The sequence below is a fragment of the Toxotes jaculatrix genome, chromosome 4 (assembly GCF_017976425.1).
Source record: "Toxotes jaculatrix isolate fToxJac2 chromosome 4, fToxJac2.pri, whole genome shotgun sequence".
NCBI classification, from domain to species: Eukaryota; Metazoa; Chordata; class Actinopteri; family Toxotidae; genus Toxotes; species Toxotes jaculatrix.
Window position 1 is genome coordinate 5765486 of NC_054397.1, and position 20654 is coordinate 5786139.

Below are 20654 nucleotides of genomic sequence, written 5' to 3' on the forward strand. Positions count from 1 at the left end.
ATTGATCTTTTTATAATAAAATAAGTATCAAATGACAGTGTGAAGACCCTGTGCAAATGAGGAAGTGGTCTCTCGTAGTGATGAATAAACAGGGAATTATCACCTGAATCTGCAGCTCGTCTGTTCTTTAAGTAAATTTAGAATGAGTTTCAGCTCATTGTTTAGCTGTCTGGCTACAACTTTACAGTTTTGGTTCATTCTCTCTTGCTCTCAGAGAGTCATTTTCTTTTTGTTTTGGTGAACATTTGGTGGCATTTAGCAGCTAAAGAGCCAGATATTTCCCTGAGGAGTTGGTTGAGACCAAAACTATGGGTAAAAGAGGGGTGAATAATGGACTTTGATTCACCAGGTAGCCAGAAACACGACTCCAGATAAAAGATGGATGGTTAAAAGAATATAAGAAAAAAAAAATCTGGACAAATCTATCATATTTTTTCTTTTCTGAATTTCATCTTTGCTTTTGTCTTGTAAAATACCTCCTCAGTTTTACCTCCTCACGCCACTAAAAAGCATTTAAATGTAAGAATCTGAAAAGCCACTCTTTGTGGTGAAAATGAATGCATTTTTTTTACTCTGTCTCTTTTTCTTCTTTTTCTCCACAGAAAAATGAGTAAACCCCTCTGGAAAACAGAAATGTAATAAAGCATACTGTGACATGTGATACATACTGTACTTTTTAATGTTTTATCAACATGTACTTATGCCAGTGTGTCCCTCTTGTGTTTATGTTCTCTGTGTGTACATGTCTTTCTGTGGTTGAGTGGACTATTTTTGGTTTGAAACCATCCTTGTGAGGACATTTTAGCCGGTCCTCACACCTTCAAAGGGCAGTTTGAGGGTTAATACTAGGTTTTAGGGTTCAGGTTAGCATTAGGCTTAGGTTAGGGTTAGGGTAAAGGATGGGGCCAGGCATTTAGTTGTGATGGTTAAGCTTAGGGTAAGGGGCAAGGGAAAGCATTATATCAAGGAGTGTCCTCACAAAGATAGAAGTGCAGGTTTGTGTGTGTGTGTGTGTGTGTGTGTGTGTGTGTGTGTATGTGTGTGTGTGTGTGTGTGTGTGTGTGTGTGTGTGTGTGTGTGTGTGTGTGTGTGTGTGTGTGTGAGAGAGAGAGAGAGAGAGAGAGAGAGAGAGAGAGAGAGAGAGAGTGTATGTTCAGTTTGCGTACGTGTGAAATGAACTTCTTGCCTCCAGGGAGAAGTAGCCTGCTGACAGAGATTAGTTTACATCATCCTCTTTTCAATCTTCCCTGTGTTTCTGTAGCATTGTACTCTCTGTTGTAACATGTACACACACACACACACACACACACACATGCACGCACACACACACACACACACTGATAAAAACACACTAGAGAGAGTGGAGAGAGAAAGAGAAGCGAGACAGATAGAGTCGGATTAAGTATACATTTTTCCATTCATATTTTTGTGCCATCTCATGCTCTTGTTAGAGCGTAAAAAGATGAAATCCCCATTTAAGGATTTTGGGCCTCTGGACGAGAAAATCTGCTGGAGGAGCAAATCACAAATCCCTGAAAGGATAGAGTAAGAGATAGATGGGCAAGGGTGAGATGAGATAGAGACAGAGACAGAGAGAGAGCAGAAAGGTTGTTAGGGAGACAGAGAGATTGCAAATGAGACGACCAAGAGGAATCCTGCCAGCTGTCTTTAATTATACCTTTGTGTCTGTGTAGATAAACAGTAGTGTAGAGTATTGGGTGTGGGTGAGGCTTGTAGAAAAATTTCCTTTTTTAGATACAATTTAGAGCTGGTTAATTTCAAAAGTGCATGTCACTGTGTGTGTGTGTGTGTGCGCATGTGCAAAGGACAAATTACAGTCCTGATTTAACCTCACAGCCGGGGTGTGTGCGTTCTGCATGAGTGTGTGTGTGTGTATGTGTCATGAAAGCAACCTGTTTTTTTCACCTTCCTCAGCGGCACCATGTCATACCTCATGTCTGGATTACGGCTGAAACATTAACAAGTTCGGCTAAAACATAAACAGATGGAGCACATGGAGTTCCCCTCTGATTTGCTGATTAGCTGATTCATCACCGAATACAAATCCACTGCCTTGTGGCTCTTAGCTACAACGCTGCAGAAATGCATTACTTTTTCATACCAAGTCCAATGTTTTCACACAGAAAATAGCATGAATGCATTTTTTTTTTTCTTGTACAATGTACATGTGCATATCTCTGACACTGGCTCCCTACTGCTTTGGCTTGTGACCCTTTACTGCCAAGTGCTAAGTGCCTAAGTGCTCACAACCCTTCTTCAAAGGTTGCATACTAATATGTGTGTGAGCAGTTGGTGATTTTCCCTTTTCTGATTGTCTTAGGTGAAAAGTCAGGGGATCACCAACGTTCACAAAAAAAAAAACAAAAAACAATGGACCAAATTAAATGGTAAACAATTCAAGAGTTGTCAAGTTATTTTCACTCTGAACCACAAATTTCAGGTTGCTAGTAATGCTAAAATAAAAAGTATGGGATCACCAAAGTCAGAGGGTTTCATTCTCTGATGATCCTTAATGCGTGTACAAAATCCTATGGCAATCCATCCAATAGATGTTTTCAATCAGGACCAAAGTGGAACCCTTGATACCTGCTGGACCTGTACAGACCATTCCTGAACTAGGCAGACATTTAAGCTCTCATCCTGCAGCTCTCCAAACAAACTAGATCACATACAGTGTCAGACATTTTTACCTCCTCTCTCAGGTTGTTTGAGCAGTAAATGAGCCTATTTTGGCCAAACAGTTAAACCATCATGTGTACCTACACTCAGTTTATGCGGCACACCTAGCTTGTTTGTGACTGTCTCATCCACTGCTTGGGAGGGAGTGCATTTGCCAAACCAAACACCCCTGAAGGCTTTTCTCTTGTAAAACCGAAACACACTGTTTGAAAACAATTCCAGTAAATCATAGCCCTCGTCTATGGAAGGCATCCAGGACTGTCTCCCATGCAGTGGATGAGATGAGGCTATGGTACATGTAGCTAAATCTAATGCAGCCAAACTAGATCACTGCCTGCAATTAATCCTACATAACATTCAGTTCTTGTTGGAGTTGATCTGAAGAGATGTTGATTTAACTTTATGGTCATTTTGAAGGTTGTAGTTAATTTCTCATGCTGTTGAAATGTACTGTGTCTTACGGAGAGTTCTTCCTCATATAATAAAGCCTCAGTGATATAAATGAGGAGTCAGTCTGATTTTTAAGTTGTTCTTGTGCGTCACAAATGTGAGTGACTAACATATTAATTTACGTGGCTGTTCAGGTGATGTGTTAAAAACAAAAGCAGCATCGAACAACCGATAGTTTTAGTGTCTGAGCGAAAAGGGCTGTTTGACAAGCAAAACGGCAGGGAGAAAATAAATTACAGACAACCTGAGGAATATGGACAGTGAGCGTGAATGTTATTGATCTGTGTTCATACACATGCTGCTCTGTTAAATTATAACTTCAGCTTCACCGAAATGCTGTCACCAACTATTTCTGAAGTTAAAATATTGCAGATAAAAGAGCTAAATTCTATAATTCGTGAAATTAATTCAAAAATCTCTCTAAATGTGAGATGATTCAGACACGTTCTCTGCAGAGGTATTCCTTCATGATCAGAGAGTCCACCATTAATGTCTGGTGCAATCATTGTCCATCAGCCATGAAACAAAATTGTACACCCTCTTCAACATACATATGACCAGTCTCCCTCACACACACACACACACACACACACACACACACACACACACACACACACACACACACACACACACCTTTATCATTTGTGGACTATTACTATCACAGCCCTGCTCCATTAATATGGTATTCAATTAGTCTCAAAACCCACGCACATAAAAACCAGGCACGTGCATGTGATACGAGTGCACAGAACATGTTACTATTGCATGAACTACATGTTACTACACATGTTATTAGAGTTAGATAATATTTTTATTCCCCTTTGATTTCAAAAAATTCAAAATCATAACTTCCTTAGTGAATGAATGAACAACAAAAAAGTAGAAGTGGTTGCTGGCGCCACAGGTTGCCACTGAGGTGCCTCGAGTAGGATCCTGGTGTCTCTCCAGGCTGGAGATTGTAGGCGTTGAAAGAGACCCATTAAAAGGAGCGGAGACATCAGCCACTGTCCCTGCCTGCAGTGTCTCAAAAGTCAACTTCACAAGCGAGCGAGTGTTAAGCAATGACGAGCATTTGGGATCGTTACAGCCCCGGTGCTCTCAGGACAGCATCCGTGCACAGAAATGCTCCCACTCGAGGATGCTGATCCGGGCGCTCGTACATGCACATGCCTGCTTTTTATGCACGCAGGTTTTGAGACTAATTAAACGTCACACACCAAAAAGTCCGGACTCACCCAGGCTTCAGAAACTAGCCTTTGAACAAAAGTGGACTGAGCATGTGTGTGTACCACTGGGCCTTTCAGTGTGCGACAAAGCCCTGTAGAGACACACACTGCACTTGCACTTTCACAGCAACAGGGTGGTAATGAAACAGAGGTGACTTTATTCCATCCCCCCCTCCTGATCAAAGGCTCTTTCACTTCTCTTCCTCTTTTAAATCCCCAATCCAGCTCTTCCTGCATGTCTGTTTTTTGTCCTCCTTCTTTTTCCCTTCTCTCTGTCACTGTTCCATCTCTTCCACCTAAAGCAGTTGCATACATATTTATTACCTCACTACAGAGCCACAAAGGAGCTGCTGTGTGTGTGTCAGTGTGAGTGCATCCTTTCTATGAAACATATATTCCTGTGAGTGACATTTTCTGATAATTACAACTGAAGCAAAAGTCAAACAGCAGGTGTCGTTCTTCTTATACACTCGCCGAACTTTATCAAGAACAGCACACTAAAACTGGATAGGGTGTCTCCTTGCTCTCAAAAGGGGCTTAATTCTTTCTGCCTTAGATGTCACAGGATGTTGAAAATGTTCATCTGAGATTCTGCTCCATATTGACATGATTGCATCACATCATTTCTGCAGATTTGTCAGCTGCACGTTCACGCTGCCAATCTCCTGTTCTACCACATCCAAAAGGTTTTCTGTTGGATTCAGATCTGGTGACTGATGAGGCCACTGAAGTACACAGAACTGTCATGTTCATGAAAGCAGTTTGAGACGACTTTTGCTTTGTGACATGAAGCATTATCCTGCTGGAAATAGCCGTTAGAAGATGCTAGAATGTGGCCATAAAGGGATGAACATGGTCGGAAACAATACTCGGAAAAGGCTGTGGCATGCAAACAATGACTGATTGGTATTAAGGGGCCCAAAGTGTGCCAAGAAAACATTCCCCACATCATTACACCACCACCACCAGCAGCCTGGACTGTTGACACAAGACAGGGTGGGTCCACGGATTCATGCTGTTGATGCCAAATTCTGTCCCCACCATCTGTGAGATTCATCACACCAGGCTTCATGTTTCCAGTCTTCAACTGTCCAGTTTTGGTGAGTCTGTCCTCACTGCAGCCTGTTGTAGCCCATCGGCCTCAAGGTTGTACACGTTGTGAATTCTGAGATGCTTTTCTGCTCACCACAGTTGTAAAGAGTGGTTATCTGTATTGGCTATTCTCCTCTGACCTCACTCATTAACAAGGTGTCTCTGTCCACAGAAGTGCTGCTCACTGGACGTTTTTGTTTTTCACACCACTCTGAGTAAAAACTCTGGAGATTGTTGTGTGCAAAAATCCCAGGAGATCAGCAGAAATACTGAAACCTGCCTGAGCTGAGCTTCCAGTGTAGCCTTCCAACTCAGTTTTCATTTTTTAGTATACTGTCATTTACCTTATAAGCAGACGACATCTTTGCATTGGAACCGAATTGTTGAGGTTCTAATAAGGAACCTTTCTTAAAACCTCCATTGGAGGTGTAGTTAGCAAAAGACCTCTGTGTAAATGTGCACCTAAAGGTACAGTGAGGACAGGAGACAGTTTCATCTAGCTAGTCTAGTGAGGGTGACAGCTAACCAGCAAAGGTCCAACAGTTCAATGACATTATAAATGAGAAACTGCTCCAAGCAGAAGATATTTCAATAGCTATACACTACTGTAAATCCACAATGTACCGTATTATGCAAAAGGTACTACTGAGCCAGTCCATCATTAGAAATATACATTTGAAAACTGAAATGTCAACCCCGTCTCAGAGAAATTACATTCCTACATAACTAAACTGCAACAGCAAATGCATTTTGTAGGAAATGTAACTGTGACCAGATTCTCTACGAATGTTATGAGGACATGTTGCTCCTTTAGACCGACATGTTGGGCAAGACGCAAATATGCTGACAATGAGCAAATCACTAAGTTGTTGACAGACAACATTTTCTGCCAGAATATTAACCAAAGTGCTCCAGTCTCCTCAGAGACCACAGATGGGGCTCTGAATGTGAACCCCAGTCTCTGGTGTTTCAGTCGTGTGCTTTGTGCAGTTGGCATCCACCCCAGTCACCTCCTAGCAACTCCGCTGCAGTTGATAAATGTGGCGCTTCATTCATCCATTCAAAAAAAAAAAAAAAAAATGTTGCCTCTGAACATAATCCAGCCAGCGATTATGTTTCTTACAAAATGTATTTGCTGCTGCAGTTTAGGCGTATGGAAGACAGAGTTGGAAATGCATGTTAAGATGTTCATGAGAACAGAATTAGAGCTGGGCACTACAACAACCAGTTTTTGGTTTTCTGCCACAGAGATAAAGGTTAGAGTGATTCAAGGTCACGGGCCAAAAATATGTGTATCTCCGCACTATACAGTCACACAGTGACAGTTAATCTAACGTAGTATTATTCACTGATGATGAGTCATAAGAAACATGCACAATAACTCATATCCTCTCATTGATGGCACCAGGACAAATTCTGTCTTTTTTTTTTTTTTTTGGAAAATGGTGAAATTATTCAGATTCATATTCTGACAACAGCTTCCAGCCAAATATTTTATAATTGCTGCCAGGCCACTTTCGTCAGGGCACAATCTGTCTTTTCATTAGCAGAGCTGGAGAGTACAAAGCAGGATTTCTGTAATGTATGAGTCTGCTCTCGTTGCAAGAGCCAAAGACCTTGTTACAAAACCAACGGAGGAGTGTGGCGCCCTTCCCAAGACTGAAGTAAACACTCCAAATCTGAGGCAATAGCTCATACACACACGCACACATGTACGCAAACAGAAACATACGCAGTGTTGAAGCAGGCCATCAATATAAAAAAAAAAAAGAATTTATATTTCAGGAGTTGTTTCCAATTCATTGGCTGAATCTTTTGTCCTTCTGGTTCGAGCAGTGCGGAATCGTCGCTGTGAGATAGTCAATGAAATCACAAAAAGAGTCTGCATGGGATTTTTGGGGAGAAGGCATGTATGCAGATATGTGTGCGTGTGTGTGTGTGTGTGTGTGTGTGTAAGAGGATGTAGGATGTACTATTTCATTTCACAGCTGACGGACAATGATCGCACCAGACAGTAATAATTAAATTTTAAAATTAGTCCCCTCATCACACACACATATGCACTCATATCCATTGTATATGCACACACACACACACGCACACACACACACACACACATATGCATGCACAAACTCACATCCCTGCGCCCACCATTTATATTCCAGTTCTCTCTTAAACAAAACTACTCTTCATTAAAGAACTCCTAACCTCTCTATGAGGAGATAAAGGGTAATTACGTAGCTATCGTCAATTCAAACGGGTCTCTTTTTCTCTGAGCACAGGAACCATAGATAAGGCTGCTTAATTAACTTAAGTGCTTCTGTTCCATTACCTCTCATGAGGGGACCCTCTAACTGCCGATGGAAGTACAGAAAAGGCTTGATTACAGTGACATATTAAATCATCTGTATTGTCACATCTGGTCAATTTCAAGTTTAGGGTTCAACTTATTCATTGTTGATGAATAAGTTGTATGGAATTTACCGGAGGCCAGAGACTGTCCGAAAATGATGTTTAGAGCTGGTGAGGGAGTCAGAAACACATCTGCTTGAAAGTCAAAAAGGGAAAATCTGATTTGCAAAAATCAGCTTCCATGTGGATTTTTGCTTTTATCAGATTTCTGGATGCCAAAATTCAGATTTGCTCTGCCAGTTTCAACATAGCCTGAGCCGCATTAGTGTTGCATAATTCAGTATTGAACACTCAAATGAGAATCTGTTTGTGTATCCACAGGTAGCACAGGGTCATCTTCCCAGCAGTAACCCTGGCAGCCCCGGTGGAGCTCTGCGTGTCTTGCTCAAGGCCATTTCAGCCCACACTGGAATCCTTAAACCTACTGGGAGCTTGAACCCATGTAGTTCAGCTATCGTTTTGCTCTCTGGTAAATTCCCCAGGTATAACAAAATTCTAACTCTCACAGCGGCGGCCTGTCTGTTAAACCTCAACCCCAATAGTCCAAACGGCACAGATTCTGATATTGCTGCGTCCAGTTCATCTGATTCATTCTCATTTTCAGCAAACTTTAAAAACAAAGCTGCTGAGTCTAATGTGAGATCAGAGGCTGTACCGACGCCTCAATCTGCCCAAACTTTCAACACTCTTGCTCAGATAAATCCTACCCCAACATTTCCTTCTACAGCAGGAGGCGATCGTCATCTAATTAACCGCAATAGATTAAAAAAATCAAAGTCAAAAGAAAAGAATGACATTCATTCAATGTAACATTGCACTAGTCTTCTTTGCAACAAATGCAAAATAGCACTTCTGTTCACTCGTGTGTATATTGCCAAGTTTCTGTAATAACAAGTGCAGTTTATCTGATTTTCCATCGTTATAGGTATTTATCATGACAAGGCTAAGTCTTTTTATATTTATTTTTAATGATTCTTCTTGTGCCTGCACTGAAAATCAATTTGCTCTTTGGGAGAGTGAATTTAAAGGCAAAGCTGTACATTCTTGAATGACATTTTAAAACGCATTGTGGAAGTCATTGTAATTATTGGTCAAAGTTCACTTTATTTGAACCTGGGGAAACACAGCTTCTTTCTCCATTGGAAATGATGGCTTTGCTCTACACAGTGTCGAACATACACATTTTGGTCTGAAAGCCCAGATCGAGATTTTTTTTATTTTGTTTTTTTTTTTAACTTTGTTTTAATGCTAAGGTCCTGGCTCCAGCTCCACACCTTACACAAAAACCAGAAACTGATATCATTCTATTAATCAATCAGAATCATCTGAAAACATTATTTCACCAGACTATGGTTGCATGCAACTCTGTACAAGGTACAAGAAATTGAAGTAATAGTTGTGGTAAGTGTGGGTTCTGAACAGAAAGATTGCTCTTAGGTACTGGAAACTAATAATAATAACAATAATAAATGAAAAGGTCAGAATCTTTATAAACTGACAGCTGTGTTTGCAGTTCCCTTCCTATTTGATAGTACGTTTACCTAATTAAATTTCTCACGCCTGTCAAGCTGTTCTGCTTTTCTTTGGTCATTTTTCCAACATTCATAATTTGAATCCTTTCGAACAAGCCCCTTTGTGTCAACCCTGACTTTTTATTCTCTTAATCTTATATCGTCCCTTCTCTCTGGACACTTTGGGAACAAGAGGGATGATAGATGCCCTGAGTCTCTTTTATCAGTTCTGACTCAACACATCTTTCCTCCACCTCTCTCTCGTCACCTCCATCTCTAAGCATTTTAATTCCTTATGCACCTTATGTCCTTCTATTATTCATCATACATATCACCAGTCCCACTCAAGGCTATGCCTTCTGTCTTTCTTATTTCTGCCTCGCTCCTTCATTTGTTACTCTCCAAATCAGATGAATTAACCGCAGAGGCTCTCGTCCGTCCTTTGCCATTCTTCCCACCATTACATTACCTTCCTGCCCTCCCACTTAAACTCCCTCCCTCCTTTAATCCTCCTTTCATCTTTTCTTCGACACACCATGTACCTCCCTCTGCCCTTCTGCCTTTCTACCACTGTTTTCCACCCCCTTACTTTGCTCTCATCCTTTATCTTCCCCCAGCCTTTCCCCCGTCTCTACATCCAACCTTCTATCTCTTCCCTACCAGCATTCTTCTTCTCATCCACCCACACTCAACCTTCCATTAGAAGGTGTGTGTGCTCTCATCCCTGTTTGCACATGTTCCAGTATATGTGAGTGTGTGTGTGTGTGTGCATGCGTGTTTTCTCTCCGGGGCAAGATCTTCGTTATTGCGGAGGTTAGAATGATGACGATGGTAATAAAGATAAAAAGTCGTTGAAAAGATACTAATCAAACATCTCCCAGTGGCGACGCGTGCGTATGTGTGTGTGTGAGTATGCGTGCTTACAAATCTGCGTGTATGCGTGTATGTGTGTGTCCTGTGCCACGTTGCTTTAGGGCGAATTTTCCCCACAAAGGACAGATTTTACAGCGGCCTCTTTTTAAAGTCCCCCAAAATTTACAGAACAGAGGAGTTTGCAATTTTTGTTTAGTGAGTGCTGCTGTTAATTGGAGTTGCTCCAGGCTGTCCTCAGGCTATTGGGAAGTGTGCACAAATGTGTAACTATGTGTTTGGCTCTGTGTGTGTGTGTGTGTGTGTGTGTGTGTGTGTGTGTGTGTGTATGTCATGATAGTTGATACTGAGACACGAGACATAAGGTTTAAGCTTCCACAGAGAGGACTGAGAGGGAAATTAGCAGAGCTGCTGCCACCACTCCTTACGTGCAAAGTGACGGCAATGTTAGGAAGCTTTCAGCAGTGGAAATTAAATTAGGTTGCAAGAATCAAACACTAAAAAAACAGCAAACTGAACAACATTAGCAGCACAGAGCAACAGCAGCACACAGAGAGTGTGTGTGTGTGTGGGGGGGGGGGGGGGGGGGGGGGTTTGTGGTCATGCCAGGTAATTAATTACTTGCATTTGCCATTGTTTGCTGGTGCAGAACGACAACTTCTATGCCTTCACAAGAAGTGCGTCAGCAGTTATGCTATTAAGATCTTCAGAGTCCCCCACTGTTAAGATTTTCTCTGGCAGCAGGTCTCATATCACTTTTACTGCTGCAGGAATGAAAACATAATGCGTGGGTGATGAGGGAAAGGATGTCCACTGAGTGTCCACTTACTGTAACACAGACAGACAGGCTTGATGAAATACTGGTGCAGTGACTCACCTGCTGTGTGATGTAGCTGACGAGACATGTCTGTGTGCGTTTGTGTGTGTTACATCAACATGAAATCCAGTCCCATATTAAACTACCTCTACTGTACATACCCTGCTTTATCTACATGCGTGTAGTTCAACACACACACACGCCTGTCTTGTCCACTCATGAGCTTTGTCTCCATCGGTACTTCATTTATCTTCGAGCCAAGTTTTTCTTCCCTGTTATTCACACTCCCGTGGCCCAATGCTCGATGAAAATTACTGTACAAGACTGCATAAATCGTTTTCATTATCCATCCCCAAGGTCTAAAATGAATTAGGCAGAAAAGATTTCATGTTGTCTGTTCCCTTTTCACAGAGTTTGCTGCAAGCTTTGAGAATTGGCCTGTTTTTTTTTTTTGTGAGATGAAAATTATTACTAAGCATCATCTGGCAGACTCACTAAGGAGCTGGCTTAGGTTTTACAGTACCCAGGAAAAAAACCTGTTACTTTATATTCCTTGATGACATTTTGCAAACTTGATTCTATTTACTTTATGTTAAGGTATTGTGTTATTTATTTATTTACCAGTAAATGTTGTGACACTAATTATCATAGAAAGAAAAAAATGCATTAGTTGAACTCACGTATAACTTATGAACGGAGCGCTGTGCCTTTAAGGGCACCTGAGAGAGATGCATACACAGAGCAAGTGGATGTTACTTACTGACAAAGAAAACAAATAATTTATTACTTGGCAACAGCAATATGTGACATTTTCTGAGGTCAGAAAGGGAAATCAGACCTGGAAATACAGTAATAAAAAAGGGAGCACTGTTCATTGTCATATCTGAATATAATCTACACATTATATTCAGAACAACTATGCATATCTGTTAGTCAGTCCCCTACAGCATCGTCTTCACTATCCAGCACACAAACATCTAAGATTTTTCTCTGCGACCCAGACACTGCTTTTTCAAACTGCATCCACAGCTTTTACATAACTGAAAAACTCATGATAATTGTGGTGAAATTTTGTTGGTTGCAGGGCAGAATAGTAACAGAAGTGAAGGAAAACCTCATATGAATACGTTTAAATAAAATAATTAGCACAATAACTGTTATACAAACACACACAACCAGTAATGCCGTCATTAAGTTATGGTACTTTAAGTTTAAATGTGCAAATTAAAGGTTGATAGACAGATATGGATAACAGCAATAAAGGAGAATTCCTTAACTCAGTCTGTAACTTAAAGATTTATATGTTTAAAATTATTTTTGTGATGAATTTCTCAGCCTGACTCGCCTACACTTTTTCTACATATCCCAAAATGCACTTCGACCAACCGAGAGCCTCAGCTCAGCAGTTCATGTTTTACATACTGAACCTCACAGAGCCATTTTCAATTAATGAACCTTCTGTTCCCATAGTATAGCTTGTGCAAATACCATGAAATACAGAAAACTGCAACATGAGCACGTAGCTGAATCAACTGAAACAGACAAAAAAAACCCAACAACAACGCCTAAAACAGTTTAAAACATACAGTCTAAAACATTCTAATCTTCATAAAGGCAGGAGTTATTGCACCGCTGTCACATGACCAACATTTACCCCAAATATCTCAGGTTTTAAATCAAACGTCACTAACCTTTCTGACTTCATTGGCGTCAAGTTGAACGGCACACAAACAAAACCTGATGCTGACAAGTTGACTGAACTAAATCCAAGTAAATCCAATGGGAAGGAGTGCAACAGCAGAAGAGGCATAATTCTAATTCTATGTTATTCTAATAGCATAATAGCTATTCTGATTGTATGATTGGCAATCACATTAACGAGCCCTGCTTCCCCCCATGCAGGTTTTACTGTAAGTTGACTAATCAAAACAGATGTAATCAACAACAGAATGAGGCTGAACGGGTAAATACAAACGCTGAAATCAGAGCACACACACTGAGAGCGCACAGTGAAGTTTTCTGGTTGGGAATCAAAGAGAATCACCAGTTTTACTCTAAATGTGTCTTTTATCTGCATTTATGTTGCATCACGCTGCCATCCTGCTCTGCCATGGATTTCTTCCTGTGTGATTGTGATCATTATGATGATTTGCGCAAAAATAGTGAGCCTCGAAAGAAGCTCCTGTTCTTTGATTCTGAAGGACGGAGATCAAAGCCTGTCTGTGATGACGATGTTTTTAGATTACAGGAATATTTTCTCCTATTAATCCTCATTGTAATGAAAGTGCGCCGGATATGTCTGGATTGTTCTACATTTGGCCATTATTTCAATCACCGTAATAATAAGCCACTAGACAAAATGAGCCCAGTAAAACCAGGTACATCACCCACTGCTGTTTTTTTTTTTTTTTTTAAATAATGTTCAAGCGTTTTATGATGGATCTTTCAGTTAAAGGGATGTGCAAAAGAGCAGTGAAAATAAAAGGAAGAAGAAAAGCATAAAAAGTGAAATCATAAAAATCTAGGCACAGTGTTCTAAAGAGGGTAAAATATGTGCAATAAGAAAGTGAAAATTACCCAAAGAGCTATCTGTGAACTTTGGCTGAGTGGAGAAACTCCTGAGTGCAATCACATGAAGGCAGAGTCTGGCTGACACTCCTGCAGATCCAAACAATTTAAACAAAGAAAAAGTGTTGCCCGTGTCAAGTGAAGTCAATTTTTTTTGTATAATGAAAAACCTCAGTGTGGATCCTCAGGATGAGCAACAGAGGAGAGATTAACTCCTCCAGGACGGACAGACCGACAACTGCTGCACAGAAAAACAGAAGATGTAAAAGTCGAAATAGAAATAAATAAAAGCAAATAGAATTCATAAGTACAGATAAAAATGTTAAACATAATCTTTTCGTAGGCAGATATATGTGTTTATTGGTGGATTTATCAGCAACTATAACTACTTTTGTGGAAACGCATATGCATGAACAGATAAAGCCTGAAATATAGTTAAACTCACAAAATCACAAAACTGTAAAAATTGTAATTGTTGACAAATACTATAGATCAATAAACACACAAAACAACAAAGACAGCAAAGGGAAAGCCTCTTGCAGCCAATGTCTAACAATTTATTTATTTATTATGTCTAACAATATATGTTTATTTGGTGCTCAGAGATGCTAAAAAAGGGGGTCGAAGTCGTCAAATAGTTTCCAGCAAAGTGTAAAATTAATGAGTGTTAGTAAGAATATATATCTTATTGTTTAAGTGCTTGAAATATCTTTCATCTTGATAAAAAAAAAACAACTCCTTATCTCAGTGGGGCTACATGACTACATGAACACATGTGCACAGACACATGCAGACTGTTTATCACCTTACCCATCACCACTATCCATCATTAGGAGATTTATCTGTTTTCATGTCCATTTCCTGTGAACACATGATACATTGTAAAAACAATATGCTGTTAAATCAATAAGATAAATATCTCCAGACAGTGTGTCTGTCTGTACTATTGGCAAACAGATAAATCACATTTATCACAGATTATATTGAATTAACCTTGGTTATGTTTCATCACTAAGGTCATCTGTGTGTCTCTGGAATTGACCACTATTAATAGAAAAAAAAAAAAAAAGAAAAAAAAAACGAGGGTTGATTTATTTCTTTGTGTGTCTGCTGCTGCAATGGGGTACAGGACGAAGGTTTAAGAGGGAGGAGAAGTCAGATATAAGCTGTAACAGAGATGAACACTGATTGTGTTTACCTCTAAATATCCACAACACATGCTCCGTGTTTGTCAGGGGCAGAGGATGAGTGTGAGGATGGTGCAAGTGTTCATACTGTGGAAAATAAAATAAGGTGTTTTTAGGCTTCTTATCATATTAAAAGGTCCCTCAATTTCAGACAGTGCGTTATAAATCTCACGAGCCACTGACACTTAACTCACCCACACGACTCGCTCTCTGAGGCAAATGCTGTATTTCTCCTTTCTACAGGTTGAAAAATGTCATGTACCAGTTCACTGGAAAGCAATTTAGAGCTGTAGAGGCAAACCTGACCTGAAACCTTTCACATCCACCGCAAATAAAAGCGTGTGAGGCTCAGTGTGGCTTCTGTTTGGACTGTACGGGCAGTGTTCCTGTTTTATTGCAGCAATTATAATCTGCTATCAACTGATTTTGGAGTGATATATCTATGAGGAGAACCTATAAAATCTTTAATACTGTTTTCTGACCACTGTTTCAATCACCGATACAGCACACAAACACACACACACACACGCCCAGGGAAGATTACTTTTCCTTTACTGTGGAAATCAATGAGAGCACTCCATCGCTCAATTTAATGCCCACACCTTCCCAACAAACTCAGATGCACCCACAGACACACAAACACAAACACACACACACACACACACATACCTGTAGATGACAGTACAGGCCAGGTAGGGCTGCTTGTGATTGTGGAATGGAAAGATTTTACTGCACCCCTTCGGTGGCAACAGACACTGAGAGAATTTAATTAATTCTCTCTCAATCTTTTTCTCTTATTCAGAACAGTCTCTCTCTCTATCTCAGATTCCGTCCACTGCTCCTCTGATTCTCCATCTCAACGTTTTTTTTTATTCCACTCCACCAGATCTTTCATTCTCTGCCCTTTCTCTCAGAGTGTATGGCGGGTCATATGGTATTCTGAAGTCACTGCGGGTCACTGTTGAGTCTTGAAAGAGAGAAAGAGAGAGGGAGTGCGTGCGTATGTGTATATGTGTGTGTGTGTGTGTGTGAGTGTGTGTGTGTGTGTGTCAGAAGCACTGAGCCGGAGTAATGGGTTTGTTCAGCCGTCCGAAGCAGTTGTTTTGCCATCGAATGATCCAGCAAACTGGTCAGAATCACCAATCACACACACACACACACACACACAGAGTCAACTTCCCTATTTTGCATACAAACATATACATTTATACTGCGAGCCATCAAGCGAATAAAAAATTTTATCGTGATTAAGCGCCTGACTTAGTGTCGTTAATCGCAATTAAACACAAATTTATTTCATTCCTTAATCTGTTGAAATTTTACACCAATGAAAGATTTTTTAAATTATTCTTATATTAAGAAGAGTGGACACAACATGCTTCATTCAAATGTACTCCAAACAACTTCAGGTAACTGGACAGTAGTATGTAGCTTCATACTACGGTGTCTGTGTGCGGCTGAATCACTCGAAAACTTTCCAGAAGTCCATACAAAGACCTATATCACAAAAACAGGATTGAACACAATTCCAAAATCTAGTTATTTGTCCAGTTAGACCAGTTCATTTCCCCCAAACAACAGCTGGTTGGTCTTTTTGGATTATTCTGTACGACACACAACTTTACGCTGTTTCTATGACAAGGGAAAACATCCTCTCACAGGCACCTGTGAGCAAGGCAGGCTCGCTTGTTGCGTGCCCCAGCAGGTTTGGACCGCCACTGTAGGGGGAAATCCCCCTTCCTAACGACAGGCTGTGCTTTGAAGCGCTCCAGACATTTCTTAAAACAGTCCTCCTCCTCGTCCTCCTCATCAGATTCAGACTTCTGTGGAGGTTCAGACTTTTACTGTTTGCACTGGCTGCTGTGCAAGCGTCTCTTCCCTAACAATGCCAGCAATCAATGCCCACACCTCAGCTCTCTCAGCTTTGTGCAGGCACTTGAGGTCCTTAAATCTAGGGTCAAGTGGTGCTGAAATCTTCAGCTGTGAACTGTTTGTTTTCTCCATGCCCGTGGCGAAGGTCTGCTTGAACCTGAGTATGCGGGCTAGGTCATCCCCTGAACTGTCCATCACCTGAGACCGATGGCTTGAAACGGGCAGCGCCACTGAACATAAAGCAAACTTCTCTCCTCCGGGGAGTTCAATTAGGTATCAGTTCAAAATCAATTAAATTGTGAGGGACTTCTGTATTCACTCACAGACGCCATACTGAATATCAGTTCCTCAGATGCAAGGATTAAATGGAAGCAGTCATACTCAACTATAACTGACCTTTATCTCTGCTGAAAGTGCTGGCACAAGTTAATCTACATTAGCACAGTGCAGCACTGTATCAGCACTGACAATGCCTCTGAAAGTAATGAGCTTCACCTGTGTTAGCAGCCAGAGAGAGAGAGAGAGGGACCGGGTCACCTCCGGGGCTCCAGTAATGTCTCCAGCCTCTGCAGCTCAGCCTTTGTTGGAATGGAGAAGCTGATTTTTTATAGGGCCAGTGCATCTCATAATGGTTGTTAATTTCCTCGCACACGCTTCACCATCTCCAGAGTGGAGTTCCATTTAGTCGGCAGGTCTTGTGTTCGGCTTTAAGCCCGCGTGCGACTTGTGGAAAGTGGGCAGTGAAACACGCTATTCTGCAGAGATAATATGACAGTCGAACGTTGAATGCTGTGAGCAGCGCGTGGCAGCTGTCTCGCATCTGTCGGCAATCACGTTTCAGTGCTGAGTGTGCTCACTTTTATTTTTAATGATCCACTGCTTTCTCTATAAAATGTTCGACGCACACCTCAGCATGATATCTCCCTTCTGTTTGCAGTCACAGTCAAAGCATGTGAATGCAGTTTCCACTATTCCTCAGTATAATGGGCTGTAAACCGAAGGTAACTATGATTCTGTAGTAATGTCCGGTAATCACAAGTAAGCACAACTGTCGCTGTGAGCTCCAACTCTTTAGCTGGTTTCGCCCTCGCTGTTTCACACAGCTCGTGTATCCTGGTGATGGCTGTGGCTCTAGAGGGGCAGCTCACGAGTTGAGATGTTGGGCCTGATCCAAATAATGTCACGCAGACCTTTATCCTCCACTAAACTAGCCTGTATGTTGTGTTGGTGTTAGATCTGTGCTTGGCGTGCGTGAGATATGGTACATTGGACGTGCTCCGGTGATAACTAAACTCAGCCTTACAATAACTACACACAAAGTTCTGAAAGGCAACTTCATGTTCAAGAGGCCGTTCTCCACCATTCATCAATTCAAGGAGTATAGAACATTCAATTTGCATCCTGAACCGCGGTGATTCATAGTTAAAATAGAACCTGTGTTAACTGCAGTTTTTAAAAAAAAACTATGTTAAAGTGAGATTGCGTCAACGTGTTATTACTACTACAGGCCTAATTTAAACATACAGTCAAAACATGCATTGTCTAATTTACACTTACTGTCGTCACTTCATACATCTTAAGCAGCTCAGTTAGTTATCGGAAAAGAGGAGGAGAGCACAAGAGATGGACTGCTCTGCAATTCACATTCTGTCCAGGTGTTGAAAAAGCTTAAATGTCTCAGTCTCTGAGCAGCATACAGAGTCTTTACTCCTCCACTGTGTAACTATGACAATAGTTACACAGCGGAGCAGTTCTGACTTCACTTCTGGCTCTGAGTTTGAATCCTGTCTACCTTAATCTTCCCTCGATCTTACGTGCTGCAGTTGCCTTTCACGGATGCTGTACAAATAAATTATTTTTTTAAAAAACACTTGAAATGAACATACAGAAACTTCTGCTCAGGGGCTTTTCATCCACAATCAAAATTCTTTTTGGCAGTTTGATTTTCCATGTGCATCTTAGCAGTCAACAGGATGAGTTTTTAGCCGTCCAGTCTCTCTGAACCTGGCTCGGCATGTTACAGACACATAGTGAGCTCCGGTGGAAAGAGAGGAAGGTTAGGAGAGGAGAGAGGGTGCCTAGCAACCTGTGCTTATCACTGACACTGTCTCTATAGTCAGTGCCATCTCATTGACTCTCCAGTGATAGAAGCACCTCCATTCACTCTGCACAACAGCTCATTTGACCCAGAGTGCCACTCTGCAGTCACAACACTGCTTCAGTAATGATCGTCAATCACTGGAGAGTAACCTGACAAAACAGGTACAATGCCAAATGATCAATAACAAGATTTTCTGATTGTCACAGGCAGCAAATGACATTTGATAGAAAAAAAGTTTCTAGACCTTTATGTTTGTGGCAACAAGGGCACAGTGCACATTACAAAGCTATTAGAGTTATAATTAGTTTTTAATTTAAAAGTGATGGGTAAGATATTGTGTTAGCAAGTTCTGCAGAGGTTAGCAGTCCACCAGATTTATACTGTCACCTGCTGCTGGTATTCTATTAATTCCCGACGCAGGGAACGTCACACAGCATTTTATTCAAGGCGATTATGCATCTGAATTGCCTCCATGTCTGTTCTTGATGAATATTTGGTACCAGCATACGAGAACATGGCTGAATACGGAGTGTATTCCATTTGCAGTTCAGGCTTTTCTTTCTCTGTGTGTTTGTCTGTGTGTGTGTATGTGTGTGTGCGTGTGTGTGTGTGTGAGAGAGAGATGGTGTGAGTCAGTGCGCAAGCCTGTCTGAAGAGGTGTTGTCTCTGACTTGTTTGTTTCTGATGTAGATGAGTAGGTGTTACATTAAAGACATTCCCCGCTTCACTCACCCTGTCTCTGAGCTCCACTCAAACATGTCACTACATATTTCATCTCTGCATCTCCTGCATCTGTGTGTGTGTGTGTGTGTCAAAAAACTGAAAAGCGAAAGCCTCTTGCAGCCAAGCTGTTATCTAGAAAAAAAATATGAGCGCAAGACACATGCGCACAAAAAGAACGACACACACATTCGACAAATTTCTGTCTGATCGTGTTCACATTAATCCAGGCGCAGACGGGAAGTTGCACCGATGGTTCCCTCAAAATGACAGACACAGAGTACAGTTCGTAAAACACACAATGAAGAGGCAGCAAAATAAAACTTATTTTACATTTTAGTGGCTTCAAGAGTAACTTTTTCTCACTGTCAGACACAGTATCTTAGTGTGTCTCTCTAGGTAGCACCTTTTATTTGCGCTCAAATAGCCAATTCAGTAAGTGCAAACAAAGACTGTGACATATAGTATAGCTGACAACATACAAGGAGACTTTAAAACCCCATCTGACTGTTAAAAGACTCATCATACATTTATACGACTGACTTTCGCAGCCATAGACAAGCAGAACACATTCAGATAACAGCTGTTAAACACGTCAAACTGATGAATTAAGTTCAAATTTGCACCAGTCCTGCTCCTGGAAGTCAGGCACGTTTAAAATCATCTTGACGGCTTTGAAAGCTGGTTCAGGGCTCAATTGGAAGGTCGAAATTAAAAAGCCCCAACACACTCTGAAGGTAATGTATGCCGACGGTCCAAGGTGACCCGCTCTATTTTCTGCAGACCAGCGCAGACTTTCGAAATGTTGAAAACCAGTCGTCATGGCCAAAACGGGCTTAAAATTGGGCTTCAAATCGTGTGATGTGTTCCAAGCTTCAAACAGAAAATCTATGCTTGAACAAATCTTAGTGACACGTTTTCCCTTTTCTCGTGGTACTTGCAGGGAACAGCTAAGTAGCAGTGACAGATAAACACTGACAGAGCTATCATCGAGCGGAAATAAACAGGAATACGAAGCAGATGCTTATATTTGGTGTTTGTCTGTTTGTTAGTTAGCGGGATATTTGAAAAGAAAAAAATTGTCAACAGATTTCAGCGGCATTTGGTGGAAAGGTGGGCCAAGGAAGA